Raw genomic sequence first — 14,663 nt, 5'->3', positions numbered from 1 at the left:
TGACGAACATCCTATAAGAACAAACGTATATATTTATTTTAGGTCAGTTGTATGTAATTCCTCAAAGAGGCAAGAACAAACATCACATTGGCGCGGGGCTCGTAAGCTCGCTGATAAACAATCTACCTTTCGAGAATCACATCCTCGGATACAGATTTTGCGGTCCAGGTACAAAACTTTCCAAGTGACTAGCGCGCGGTGATGTGGGCATTAATTCTCTGGACCAATAAGAAAAAGGGCGGATTTTTACAGTTGCTGGTGCCCACTATAAGTGCACTAGGCGGGATCGTAGCAGCCGCTTCCAACATTGCTAGGGCCGTGAATACGTCCAAGAACAAGCGAAAGCAGTTGGAGGAAGCACGTAGGCATAATGCAAGCATGGAAGCCATTGCCATCGGTAAAAAAAACAGCACAGGACTGTAATTACGGCCTCACAAGGCAGGTCGTGGCATGAAAAAGAAACGGGTAAAGAGAAAATCCTAAGTTCTCTGCCGAAACGACCGCTCACCAACGTAGATTTAATAAAGTACGCACGCAAACTGAAAATACCAAATTTCCACTGCGTGTTTATGCGAGACACTTTGCCCGTCAAACCAAAAACCAACGAACGCGCCATCATTAATTTAGAAACGTCGGCAGGTCACGGCACGCACTGGGTGGCTTACAGCAAGTCTGGAAAAAAAAGCTACTTATTACGACAGTTTTGGTAATTTGAGACCTTCACCTGAACAGCGACGGTACCTGGGCCGGACCACTACATTGTTCTACAATTACGAAACGGAACAGAAGCCTAATCAAACAAACTGCGGTCACTTGCGCTTGAGATTCCCAAGTACAAAAATGTATAATTTTTTATTATAAAATAAATGGCAGTAGAGAAAATAAATCAGTCATGTCCGTAACACTGATATAGACAGGTCGTAGCTCGCAGCTACGAGCAACATTCTACCCGCCACTGGACTTGAACGGAGAATGGAGCATCGGGCTCGCAGACTTTCAAACGTATAATGCCATACCAAACATTGAGGAATAAAATTGCAAGATCTGCTTCCAGAAAAGTGATGGAACATAAACTCGGGCAATTTCCATACCCACCGAGGCATACGAGTTGATCGATATTACGAATTACATCAAGCAAGCTTTGACTCCAAACACAATTTTAGAATTGAGAGATAATCCAAACACGCTACAATGCAAACTTTATTGCAGTGAAAATGTCGACTTTTCGATACCGGGAACCATAGGTTCGATGCTCGGATTCGAACCGAAAATATACGCGGCCAAGACCTTTCACGTCTCCTCGTTACCCGTACAAATAATGCCCGTGAATTTAATACACGTAAACTGCAATTTGGCAAGTGGAACGTACCTCAACGGATGACTAAACAACATGCTACATGAGTTTTCGCCAATGGTTCCGCCTGGATATAAACTGGTGGAAGTACCGCAAAGTATCATTTACGCCCCTGTGCTCGCCAAAACAGTACACGAAGTGGTAGTCGACATTGTCGATCAAAACGATAAACTAGTAAATTTTAGAAACAAATAAATTACACTACGTTTACACTTGAAACGATGGGACTGATTTTCAAGGCCTATAAATCAAAGAAGCGTCACGAACCCAGGACTAGTCTGTTGGGAGGCCGCAGTGCGCTAACACCTCTTAACGTGTAGTATCTCCGTAGTTTAGGCTACAAAGTTCACAAGCATGGAAGATTATTTAAGCATGTCAGAAAAAGCTCAGTTTAGCGATGATGTAAATAAATTTGAATATCACTGCTGCGCTCCCTACCTCCAAGGGCCGTATATGCCCGGTAGGGAAATACGCATCCCGATACAGAAACAAGACGTTTGTACTCTACCTTGCCAGTCGTTTATTCGTATAAGAGGCACGCTGACAAAGGCGGACGAATCATATCCTACAACTGGATATTTCGATCGAAACGGAATATTGCATTTATTCGAACGAGTTATTATTGAATTGAATAATATTGCGATCGACGAATCGTGGGACTTGGACATTACTGCCACGATGAAAAATGACCTGTCTCTAACACCAAACGACCTGAGCGCGACCAAAATCGCAGGTTTTGGAATGGAACCTGATTTCAAAATTCCCATTTATGAATCTGGAAAATTCGAAGTTAGCATACCGCTTTCGATGCTTCTCGGCTTCGCGGAGAATTACAAGAAAAAAATTGATTCAAGCCCGCCAAGAACTTGTGTTAATTCTAGCGACATCGCACCTGAATGCTGCCGTGGGAGCACCCGGAAGCGATCCTCAGCCGGTCGCAGTCACCATCACGAGCACCGAGTAGTTTGTTCCGCACATAATCGTCAGCATGAAAGAAAGGCTCAGACTATTAAGTTACGTCAAAAAAGACAAGACGGTCGAAATTGCTTTCAGGAGCTGGAATCTTATAACTTGTCCCTTACTGACACAGAATAGACGCAATCACTGGGTCATCAAGATGTCGAGCAGTACAGAAAAACCTAGATATATAATATTAGCTTTGCAGACAGACAGACAAATGAACTTGAAAGCTGACAGGTTGGTGTTTAATTATTTTTAAACAGTGAAAGCTACCCATACGTGGACATGAACATTGATTTTGAAAATGGCGGTATTTCCTTGCTGTATCACATGTACACACAGTTCCAATCTTTGTACCACGAACGAGAATCGCACCCAATCCTGAGTCCAGACACATACAAATCATTGGCTCCGCTAATCGTATTTGATGTGAGCAAACAAGACGAATCAATTCGCAGTTTTATGATTGATTGTCAATTGGAAATTTCCACGAAAAATGACGTACCGCCACTCACAACGGCATTCTGTCTGATCCTACACGACAGAGTAGTTTTCAGGTCTCGTGAAAATATTGAGCTAGATATAAATACGACTGCATGTATCATTTCATCATCAGTTGGTGTCAGGATGTACTGCAACATGCAAGGTTTCCAGAGCCAAAACAGCTTTGTTCTCAAAGAAATTGCCGTCACTCACGACAGCAGGACTCGAACCCGCAGCTTCCGACCCCCGTATCCTTGGAAATTACTAGACGAAAAAAGTAAACGGTCGAACGAATGGCTATGTAAATATTATCACGGACTAGAGTGGGACGAAGGAAAAATCCCATACCACCAAGTGAAAAACACACTTCAAGATTTATTGTTTCAAAACGAAATAATATACGTTGCCGGACCTGAACAGAAGAAATGGCTACGAGAACTGTGTGAAGCACCTGTTGAAATTTTAGACTTGCAGACCGACTATGGCTGTCCTTCTCTGCGCAAACTCTGTTCAATGTACGAAGCTAAGCATGCAAACGACAAGTTTGAACGTGCCTGTGCCTGTACAAACTCGCAGCTAATGCAGAAATGGCACTCGCAGCAGGAATAATTTTTTTAATATTGGCCAACCCGATTTCTTTTATTTTTCAAATAGTGGCACACCTGATTTTTTTTCTATAAATAGCTCGAAAATCAGTTTATGCTCGGACACGATGACGCCATTCCAGCCGGAAACCGAGTACCTGAGTGCTAAACCAGACTTCAACTGTGTCGAATTTAGTTTCCTGGATGAAGAAGTAAATTTACGCACTTATACGGAAATATGTTACCGTGGAGTATTGCATTTCCTAATGGCTCATTCACCACGCAGTTATGAACCATCGCAACTACAAATAAACTGTACCGGTCTGGATACGTGCGTAGTGTTTAACCTCAGACCAACAACCGTACTTCCATGCAGCACAGAAGAAATTCTCCTCAAGACTCTACACGCATCCCACTGCACGCCAGAATACTGTAGCGGTATCGTTCCCGGCACCCTGGACTGCAGTGAGCAGTCCAAACCCATGTCTACGAGATGCAGCGACCTGTCCAAACTCGAGGCTTCGAAGCGCAGCGACCTGTCCAGACCTTAACTCAAAGCTTCCAAACCCAAGACTAGGACACGTCACCGCAGCATCAAGAAACGTGGATTGAGCATCGATCCGCCACAGATACATTGCGATAATGCTACTGGCTTTTACAAATTTGATTCTGTAAAATCTATTCATAGCGCCCTGTGTTGTGTACTTTCCGTCTTGTTAGATGTTTTGAAATAAATAAAAAAATAGAGTACATAACTTTAATATCGTGTTTTTATTTACTTTGTTCTTCCATTTAAATAAATCTATACGCAGCACGAAGTCTGTGTGTTTCACATTAAAATAATTATAAATTAATAAAATTTTGTTAGAAAAATAAAATCCTTTACACAGTGTTGAAAAAAAATAACCAAGTGTTGAAAAATTTAAAAAAGTTTTATATATCGTACTTAAAAATGTGTTAGCGATAAAAATATATATTATTTTACAGTAAGTTAATTATATATGAAAGTGATGAAAATAACTTTATCTATAAAGTGCCATAATATATAATTTTTCTATAATTTGGTAATTTCTTTGCATTAATGTAAGGGTCGACCTATCGATAATTGTAGGTTATGTTTGCGATAGTATTTACCAGAAAAAAAATCAATAGTCATCTGACATTGTATCGGTAACCTAATCCTCTTGTAGAAGAGGACGATTAGTTTAAGTGTTCATCTTTGTGAACGGGAATGATGATCGTGCATGGTGCGAGTAGAAAGGAAGTGGTTTCCGTCGGTTTTTATTATACAAAATATAAATGGTGACCCTGCATGACGTGTGCAATAAGGCAGCAGTTTATTACGATTTTGCCTTTACAAAACGGAAGTGACGACCCAGCGCAAAGCGGTGCGAGCAGGAAATGAGCTCTGCAATTATGTTTGCGTGGGGTGGTACAGTTATTTGTAGTTATGTGCAGTTTTCAAGAGTTTCTGTCTATGCAAAACGGAAATGGATACGTGGGCATGCGCGCGCAGGAAGCTTATGAATGGCTTAATTGCACTCTTGAAGTAAAATACGACAGATTTCAGAATGTAGCGATGCTATATAAGCCTTTCAAAAAAAGCTTCCTAGAGGAAGTAAGGTTTCGTCATTAATGTACCACCATGTAACTCGTACGGATAGTGACGAAGAGACGTTCATGATGGTTGATGAGATGGAGGCTATACGGACGCGAATAATACTCGACTGGCTGCAGGACGTGTCCTGCATAGATGACATGTACTTCGTAACAGAGGCCTCACCACCTTTCGGCATGCATATCATCATGCATCCGTCACCTCGCGGCTCACCACCACCTGACGGTGCTGATGGCGACATGTACTTCGTGCCAGAGGCCTCACCACCTTTCGGCACGCATATCATCATGCGTCCGTCACCTCGAGGCTCGCAACCACCTGACGGTGCTGATGGCGACATGTACTTCGTGCCAGAGACCTCACCACCTGACAGCGCTGATGGCGACATGTACTTCGTGCCAGAGGCCTCACCACCTTTCGGCACGCATATCAACATGCGTCCATCACCTATAGGCTCACCACCACCTGACGGTGCTGATGCCAACATGTACTACATGCCAGAGGCCTCACCACCTTTCAGCATGCATATCATCATGCGTCCGTCACCTCGAGGCTCACCACCACCTGACGGCGCTGATGGCGAAATGTACTTCATGCCAGAGACTTCACCACCTGACGGAGCTGATGCCAACATGTACTACATGACAGAGGCCTCACCGCCTTTAAGCACGCATATCATCATGCGTTTGTCACCTCGAGACTCACCACCACCTGACGGCGCTGATGGCGAAATGTACTTCATGCCAGAGACTTCACCACCTGACGGAGCTGATGCCAACATGTACTACGTGCCAGAGGCCTCACCACCTGACGGCGCTGATGCCAACATGTACTACGTGCCACGCATATCATCACGTGTCCGTCACTTCAAGGTTCACCACCACCATCCGGCGCTGATGAGGACATGCGTCCGTCACCTCGAGGCTCAGCACCACCGACACTATTCATCGCAGCCGGTACTGTGCCTTCTCTTCCTTCAACTGAATCCTCGCCTATAATGAGACTGCTACACGTGTTACGGTGCGAAGTGTCGTTGCTCCAACAGGAGAAGGTGGAAATGATAAGTGTGATACGTGACATCACATTGAACTCGTTACTAGTAGTTATTAGTGATTGTAACTATTTAGAAAAAAGAATAGAAGGGTTGTCATTATGTATGGCGATACTGTGAGATAGTTTAATGGGAGAAAATAAAAAGTATTGCACAGTTTTGATTTTAATGTTAATTTCTTTTGTTCGATACGAGTTAATATTTGTTTTTTTTATATAGTCATCAACATCATCATTAAATATGATTGTGTGAAATTTAAATTAATTTATTTCTATTTTATTCTATTGCACTTATCCTGTAGAAACGATCGGGGTCAACCAGATGGTATGCTCTAAACGAAAAGAAATACTGGATCAACTTCGTCAACAGGTACTGTGATGACTCAAACCATGAGAGTGTAGGTCATGTATGTTGCTGACTCCCGTAGGTAGCTCCTGACACTTACATTACACACCACTGCTGCTGCTGCTGATGGTAGGAGGATGTTCCTCATGTTACCTTTGTACATGTTTGTCACTTGCGGGGACGTTGTCGCACATGTGTCTCGAGACTCTCGTCCTAATTATTCACATCTTATAAGTGAATACGTAATGTCTGACACAAATGATATTTCTAATTACATTACTACTTGTAACGACTACAGTATGATATTATACATATTATTTGTTCTCTATGTCTTGGCGACATAACTTTTATTATTACAATAAATTTTTAGTTACACAAAATATCCATAAGAAGTTGATGTGAACATCTATACTAATATTATAAAGCTGAAGAGTTTGTTTGTTTGAACGCGCTAATCTCAGGAGCCACAGGTCCGATTTGAAAAATTCTTTCAGTGTTGGATAGTACATTTATCGAGGAAGGCTATAGGCTATATTATATTATCAATAACATTAGGGATCCTTACTAAAAGTCCAATTTAGAATCAAATGCATTGGAGGGGGTTAGATACAACATGCAGTACACGTACGAAGTGTGTGTTGACAATGCCGCAGGTGGTAGAAGTTTATTTCCTATTGCCTATTAACATTGCTGCACGCACTAGATGCATTATCATTCTTAATTTACCCATACAAGTAAAAAACACCCGTGTGATATTAACAACGAAGCAATCAGTACCCTCATAAGAGTTCAATTAGTATTTAAATACTTTTTATCACTTTAAATCGCAAACCTAAACAATTATTTTTTTTCCTCTCTGTTTATTTGTTTTTTTTTATATTGCCCTTTTCAAGTATATATATTTTACAGACTTGAAACTTCACGGTAATGTTCATTATGTTACGCAGGATGACATTTTTAGAAATTAGATCCCATGGGTGGTTAAAACCAGGCAACAGTGGGTACTTTGTCTGCATGAAAACAGGATTTTGCATTGTTCATGCCTTCTGCGTCTCCATGGCAACTGGCATCGCGCGGCAGTGGCGTACCCACAAGGAGGGGCATGTATAATGAGCGGCGCAAGAGTGATCTGCCTGTAGACTGCCGTAGCGAAGTACGGGTACATCAGTTGTACGTTGCGTGCACGAGTCGGGAAACCATCTGTGCTATTCATTTTCTCTCCGGTACATTATACAGCATTGTAATAAATTTTCACTGAATTTTTTTTATTGACCATTACTGTAAATGGGAGATGTGGCTTAATTTTTTTCTATTAGTATAGCCGTGCGAAGCCGGGTCGGGCAGCTAGTAAATAATAAAAAGGTTAAATTTTTTTTAAATTTATTACCAGAAGACTAAGTCAGAAATAACAAAAACTGGTTTTTGGTATTTCTGAGAAGGTGATCACTAAACCCTGATATGAAATAGTAGTCTTCCGTTAATAACAGTAGTTACAATATTTCCATTCAATTATCCAAACTTTTGTGTAGTCCAATATTACCTTCATTAAGATTCAGACAACTACGTACGTTACACCTTTTCCAGGGTACCATGGTCTTTTTTTTTTTATTACATATATGTAACAAGATTAACGAACACATGTTGTATGCATGGAGGTATTAAACTAAGCAGTATCTGTACGATCTGAGGTTGAAGAAAACTGAGGCTTTATATAGGTTATTAAGCTATAACATTTAAGAATGGCTTGACTTACTAGGAAAAAGTCATAAGTTCCAAACATTATGTGATTATTACTAGGTTTATGTATACATCGATAATGCATTCGGCAGGTATTTCAGAGGTACATACAGTCAATTTATAGTCGACCATTGATTCGCTATGCACTTAGTAAATGGATGTGAGTGGGAGTGGACACATTGACTTACAATATTATCTTGTTACAGGTGGTACGTACGCACCAACTCCCTTACTTCGTAACGTTATGGATATATGTACTAAGTCAGGGAGGCGTGATATATTTTTTTTTGTTTGAATGTTCTGTATGTTGGTGTGTTGGTCCAGGGTATAACGCGAGGACCAGCGCTTGGTTTTTCACCGGCACTGCGAGGACCTTTTGCACTCCGAGGACCGGGTGCCGGTCCTCGGAGTGAAATATCTTCGTCTTCGCGTTCTACAGCCTGAAAGCTATGCAATGGTGTATATAAATCCATTTTCTGAGGTGGTCCTCGTTTTGCATGATAGAATTGGTTTTGCGGTTCAGTAGTTCTCCGCCAGGCAGTGTGTTAGTCGACATTCACACACAGCGCATCAAATCTGATAGTTTAATGCGAGGACCATGTTACACAGATCGATCTTTACACACGCTTGCATTTCACCGCATGCTCCGAGGACCAACTACACAGTAACCTTGAGGAATTTAGAGTGCAAACCGAGGACCGTTTACAATAGCCAATGAGAAAAGCGTATTTGAAATTTAAAATAATACGAGGACTGTCTTACACACTGCTGCTTTACACGCATTGCTTTTAAACATACACCGCGAGGACCAGTTACACAGGCAATAAGAATGTGTGAATCTAAAACGAGGACCGACCTTACAAGCCAATGAGAATAGCGTATTTTAAATTTAAAACAATACGAGGACCGTCTTACACACTGCTGGTTTACACGCATTTGCCTTTTAACATATACTGTGAGGACCAGTTACACAGGAAATAAGAATCTGTGAATCTAAAACGAGCACCGATCTTTACAAGCCAATGAGAATAGCATATTTTAAATTTAAAACAATACGAGGACCGTCCTATACACTGCTGGTTTACACGCATTTGCTTTTTAACATATACTGTAAGGACCAGTTACACAGGAAATAAGAATCTGTGAATCTAAAACGAGGACCGACCTTACAAGCCAATGAGAGTAGCATATTTGATATTTAAAACGAGGACCGTCTTACAGATTGCTGGTTTACTTCCATTTGCTTTTTAACATATACTGTGAGGACCAGTTACACAGGCAATAAGAATTTGTGAATCCTAAACGAGGACCGACCTTTACAAGCCTATGAGAATAGCTTATTTCATACCTATTTAAAACGAGGGCCGTCTTACACGTTGCTGGTTTACTTGCATTTGCTTTTCAACATATAGTGTGAGGACCACAAAAATTTAACGATCATAAATTAAATGACCACTACCTTAGAAAATCCAGAAAATTAAATTTTAATTATGGAAAACTCACAGTGGGAAATTATCTTTAGTATATGTTAAATATTTTAGGAAATTTTTAACTCGCGAATTGCCGTGTAAAATATTGTACTCAAATTTTTTTGTGTCCATTCACAAACATTCACAAAATTTTAGGTATTTCACACAGTTTTTATCATGTAATAATTAAATAGATAATCAGGAACGCAGCATGATGGCAGATTATTACCCTAGAGTATCAGCTTAATTCTAAAGACATTTGATGGCAAACATTATTTAATTATTTTCTGAACTGCAGGCAGGATTTTTAAAATAATGCCTCACTCTTGTTCAGATATGTTTTTATCTTTAAGAAAAAAAAATTGGTTCTTAAACTTATTATATAAGGATATTAGAATTTTAAATATGACTGAATGAAACACGTATGTCAGCGCTGTTCGGAAGCTGTCGGGAAGGAAGGTAAGAAAACCAGAATTCCCCCCCTCCAAAGCCCATCGCTTAGTGGGTGGTGCGTGCTGGTTCCGTGCTGGTTCAAGCATTCAACAGTCAATACAAACACTGTCCTTGTTCTGTCAACTCCCCCTCGCTTAAAAGCCTTCAAGGGCACGACAAGGTTAGGGTTGAAAACCGTTATGCTACCTCTCTCATTCTAGTTGTTCTTGGGATATTTTCATCACTCCCAGCTCTTTCCTGGCAGGACGTAACTTATTTCCCTTCGCACTGCTCTCTGTGAACACCTGTTAACCCAGCCTTAGCAGTTCCACCCCTGTGAACTACATCCCAGCCACAAATTTGCAATAAAGAATGATAAACGGTAGAATTAAATAGCATCACATGCTGAAGTCTTTTATTTGTAAAAAAAAAAAAAAAAACACATATTCAATAATTTCTGCATTATATACTTCTAGATTTTTCCAGGTTTGTATCAGTGAGGTTTCATTAATGTAGTTTCCCTCGATGTTATTCCAGGTAGACTTTAATACTGTACATTTTACGGACATCGCAACTATTGAACTCATGAAAATCATAGTTTATTATTTTTCCCCTTTATTAAATTTTTGTTTAAGAAAGAGAAATTGTTTTTTTTCTATATTTTTTTTCCTTGAGATGGTTTTACTACAAAATTACGATAACTAAATACTTAAAAATACTTATTAAATCTAAATCCCTTAATATATATTAAATATGAATGACGTCACATTTGTAGATCCCATCCGTACGAGGCCGTGTCGGATCGCTAGTTTCGTATAAATTAATGATTTTTTATGGATACTGCAACTAATATTCATACTTTGAAACCTTAATAATATTAAGAACTTAACAAAATAATTATTAGCACATGCTTACCTGGAATGTTACTACATGATCCGTGTTCGTTTTGTTACTGTACAGATTTCAGCTACGAGTATTGATAATAATTTATTGTAGTATACTTAGTTGGCTTTTCTGGTAAAACAATACTTTGGGATGATATATTTTACTTAACGTTATTGAGATCTTCCTGAAATTAAATTTTTAGTGTAAAATGATAACCGTGGTATAACACTGGAATTACAATTGTGTGGCGCACGACACGATACACTTTATTTTATTGTGAACATGAATTAAGCAAGGTTTACTGCGAATATTTTCAATACCATCATGTTCAAATATATTTGTACGAAGTTCACAAACATTTTTAAATTTATTAAAAAATCATTTTAGTGCCGATCAATAGGTTAGGTTTCTGTTTAATCTCTACAAAAACTAGCTAAAGTGAATTTTTCAAAGGTTTGTGATATTTGATAAAGATGTGTTTCACGTCTGGTTGTTGCACACTTTTCTAGCTTACAGTTTTTGTTATATTTTTTGTACATATTTTATGTTAAAACGTCTTCAGAATAAGAGTTATTTTTTTACATAAATACAGCGTGATGAAACATTAGTACACGAATAATAAATAAATTTTGTCTGCTCTATATCAGTATAGTTTTGTACAACATAACGTTTAACAATTCATTTTTGATTTTTGTTTGGCTTTCGCAGCCATTTTTTTTCTGCAGACATCATCACTGTTGAGACGAAGAATAGTGCAATGAAGAGTGAGACGTCGGTACACTCTACCCCCGTGATAGCTCAACACTGACAGTCAAGATTGTTCACAATTTTGTTTAAGTTTAAATTTCAGTTCCATATTCGTAAATGTATAAATTAATGACCTTACATGATGGACCAGTACTTTTCGCAAATATATATAAAAAATATTATTGGGATAGGTGGAAGAGTTAGGTAAATGCTCACGGAAAACAATATCGTTTATACATTGGTTGCTGTATTGGAGAGAAGAAATCCCTAAAATTTTAAAATTACGCTCAATTGTATATTGTTTGCTCGATATCCCAAAACCCAGATCAAAGAACTCCAAACCAATCATGGAAGTAAAAATACATTACTACTTGCAATCGCGAAAAGTCAAGGGTCTTACATTGTGTTCAAGATTATGTGCCGAAACGACACAGTTGTCTGGTAAAAACTGGTTTATTTATGTTGATATTGTCAGCCGAATGGTAGTAATATTATTATTTTACTAGCCAATACTCGCCCGCTCTGCTGAGCGTAAAATTGTCACCGTATGGAATTATAAAAATAATTACATCATGTCAGTATGTCAGTTATAAATTGAATTTGTTGGTTATTAATTTCATCATAAAATTGCAAATGAATATACATATAAATTAAAAACAGTATGAACATAAAAAATCGTAATTTTTGCTTGATATTATTAGTCTTAAATTTTATATAATTAATTTTATGATAAAGCCGTTAAAAACAAAATAGACCACACGGTGGTTTAAGTTATACAGAGTTTTGGTGTATTATTTAGCTGTTGGACAAAAAAAATTAAATTATTAATTTATTTTTGATTTTTAGTTCATTTAAGAAAATGGTATTTTTAAGCCTTTTAAATTATGTCTTTATTTTATTTTTTTTTTCTCTTAATTAAAAAAATTGATTATGAATAGTTAAAAGAAATTGAAAACACTAAATATCTGTGTAATTATTTATTTGTTTCAATTAACTTATAAGAAATCATTAATGCTCACGTAATAAGTTCATAATAGCCGGTCTGGGAACAGGGTTCAGGGTGTGGAGCCGAAGCCGATGTCCGCCATCTTGGATTGGGACCTCACGGCGGCCATATTGGATGACCTTGACCTTGGAAGTCATCTTGTATGATGTCATCGCCACCATTTTGGATGACGTTGCCGCCGCCATTTTGTTTTCTAGAACTTTACGCCATTTTGAATTATGACACCACCGTTGCACTTTCTTTCACGGTGGCCATCTTTAACTTTTTTATTATTATCCGATTTTAATGAAAAAAAATTGAAATTAATAAAAAATTACTTAAAGTGATAGGAAATATCGCCAACATCTTTAACTCTAGGGCCAAACTCCAGGGAGTTGCACTGTTCGTCACGGCCGCCAACTTTATATTTCCGTAATTTTAAAGTTAAAAAATCGGGAAATTTTTTAAAAATAAAAATTACTTAATTTAATTTTATACTAAAATTTTAATATAAAATTTTAATAAAAAGTATTTAGTAAAATTTTAATAAAACAAGGCTCTTACATCATGGAGTCCTTGGTTCGAAACTCGGTGAGATCCAGGATGGCGACTGGTATTTCCTCCATGGAGGCTACCAGCAGACTGACCTCCCACCCTTACAACCAAGGTATTATACTACACCAACCAGTATTGTGCCACAGCGGCCATCTTGGATCCGCCATTTTGTTTCGTCTGATGAAGGTCACAATTGTTTTTTTATGTTCTCATGGAGGCCACCATCTTGGATGATGTCATTTCCAACATCTGGGACTCGGCCATTTTGAATAATGATGTCACAGCCGCCATCTTCGAATTCCGTAATTTTAAAATTAGAAATTTGGGAAAAAATTTAAAATTAATAAAAAATCTATTTAACTAAATTATGTTAAATAATTCGGCCGCAATCTTAAATTTCGACAGCCATCTTAAATTTCCTTAATTTTATGCTAGAAAGCCAGAACAAATTAAATATTTAAAAAATCTTTTAAAAAAATAGCGTAATTACATTATGGAAGTCTTGAGTTCGAAACTCGACGAGGTTAAAAATATAAATAAAATGGAGACAGGTCCATCCTTCACGGAGGCTACCAGCAGACTGACCTCCCACCACCAATGCCAAGGCAGATATTACATCAGTCTGTATGACATCATTTCCGCGATCTTCTTTCCATCTGCTGGAAGGCACCATCTGGTTTTCTTAGGATGTCATATTGAATGACCTCACAGCAAACATATATTTTTTAACCTGGATGCCATTATCTAGGATGATATCATCTTTGTTTACAGTCCTAACCACCATGAGTGCTAGTGTCACATAGTAATTAAATCATCCACCAGAGTGCACTGATGTCACATTAGTTTAAGTTTTACCTGCTAGAGTGCAGTAATCATTAACATGGAATCCGCCAACTTGTCGGTCATATTGCCCGTCATTTTGAAATTATTTAATTTTTAAACTAGAGACTAGGAAAAAATTCCAAAAAAGAATTAAAAAATCACTTACTACCCAGTTTTCTCATGAATAAGTATTGTCGATTTCATTAAATGGACAGTGGTATAATCCATGACGATTTGCACTGTGCACATTCACTAATGTTTTGTTACAGAATATACAATTGGTTGAATGCAGTCAGTCCTTTGCAAAACCATATGTGCCTTTTCAAGTTTATGTAGCGTAAAAACTGGCTACAACATTTGTTGCACTGATATTTAACACGTTTAGAGTTGTTACAATTGTGAATAACAAGCTCATGAATTTTCAAGTTTTTTGTGCTGTCACAGTTCGTGAAACTGTCGGGACTCAGTATCGGCGACTGTCCACGACCATAGTATGCTTGTTGAAACTTGGCATACATTCGAAATGCGAGTAAAAATCTTCGGTTTTCAAAGTCCATGTTCATGTCCACGTACGGGTAGCTTTTGCTGTTTAAATATATTTTCACACTACATACTTGACAGTTATCGATTACGGAG

Source organism: Bacillus rossius, chromosome 1 (assembly GCF_032445375.1).
Source record: "Bacillus rossius redtenbacheri isolate Brsri chromosome 1, Brsri_v3, whole genome shotgun sequence".
Taxonomy (NCBI): Eukaryota; Metazoa; Arthropoda; class Insecta; order Phasmatodea; family Bacillidae; genus Bacillus; species Bacillus rossius.
The sequence above is the reverse complement of the archived record's forward strand: the minus strand, read 5'-3'. Positions refer to the sequence as shown.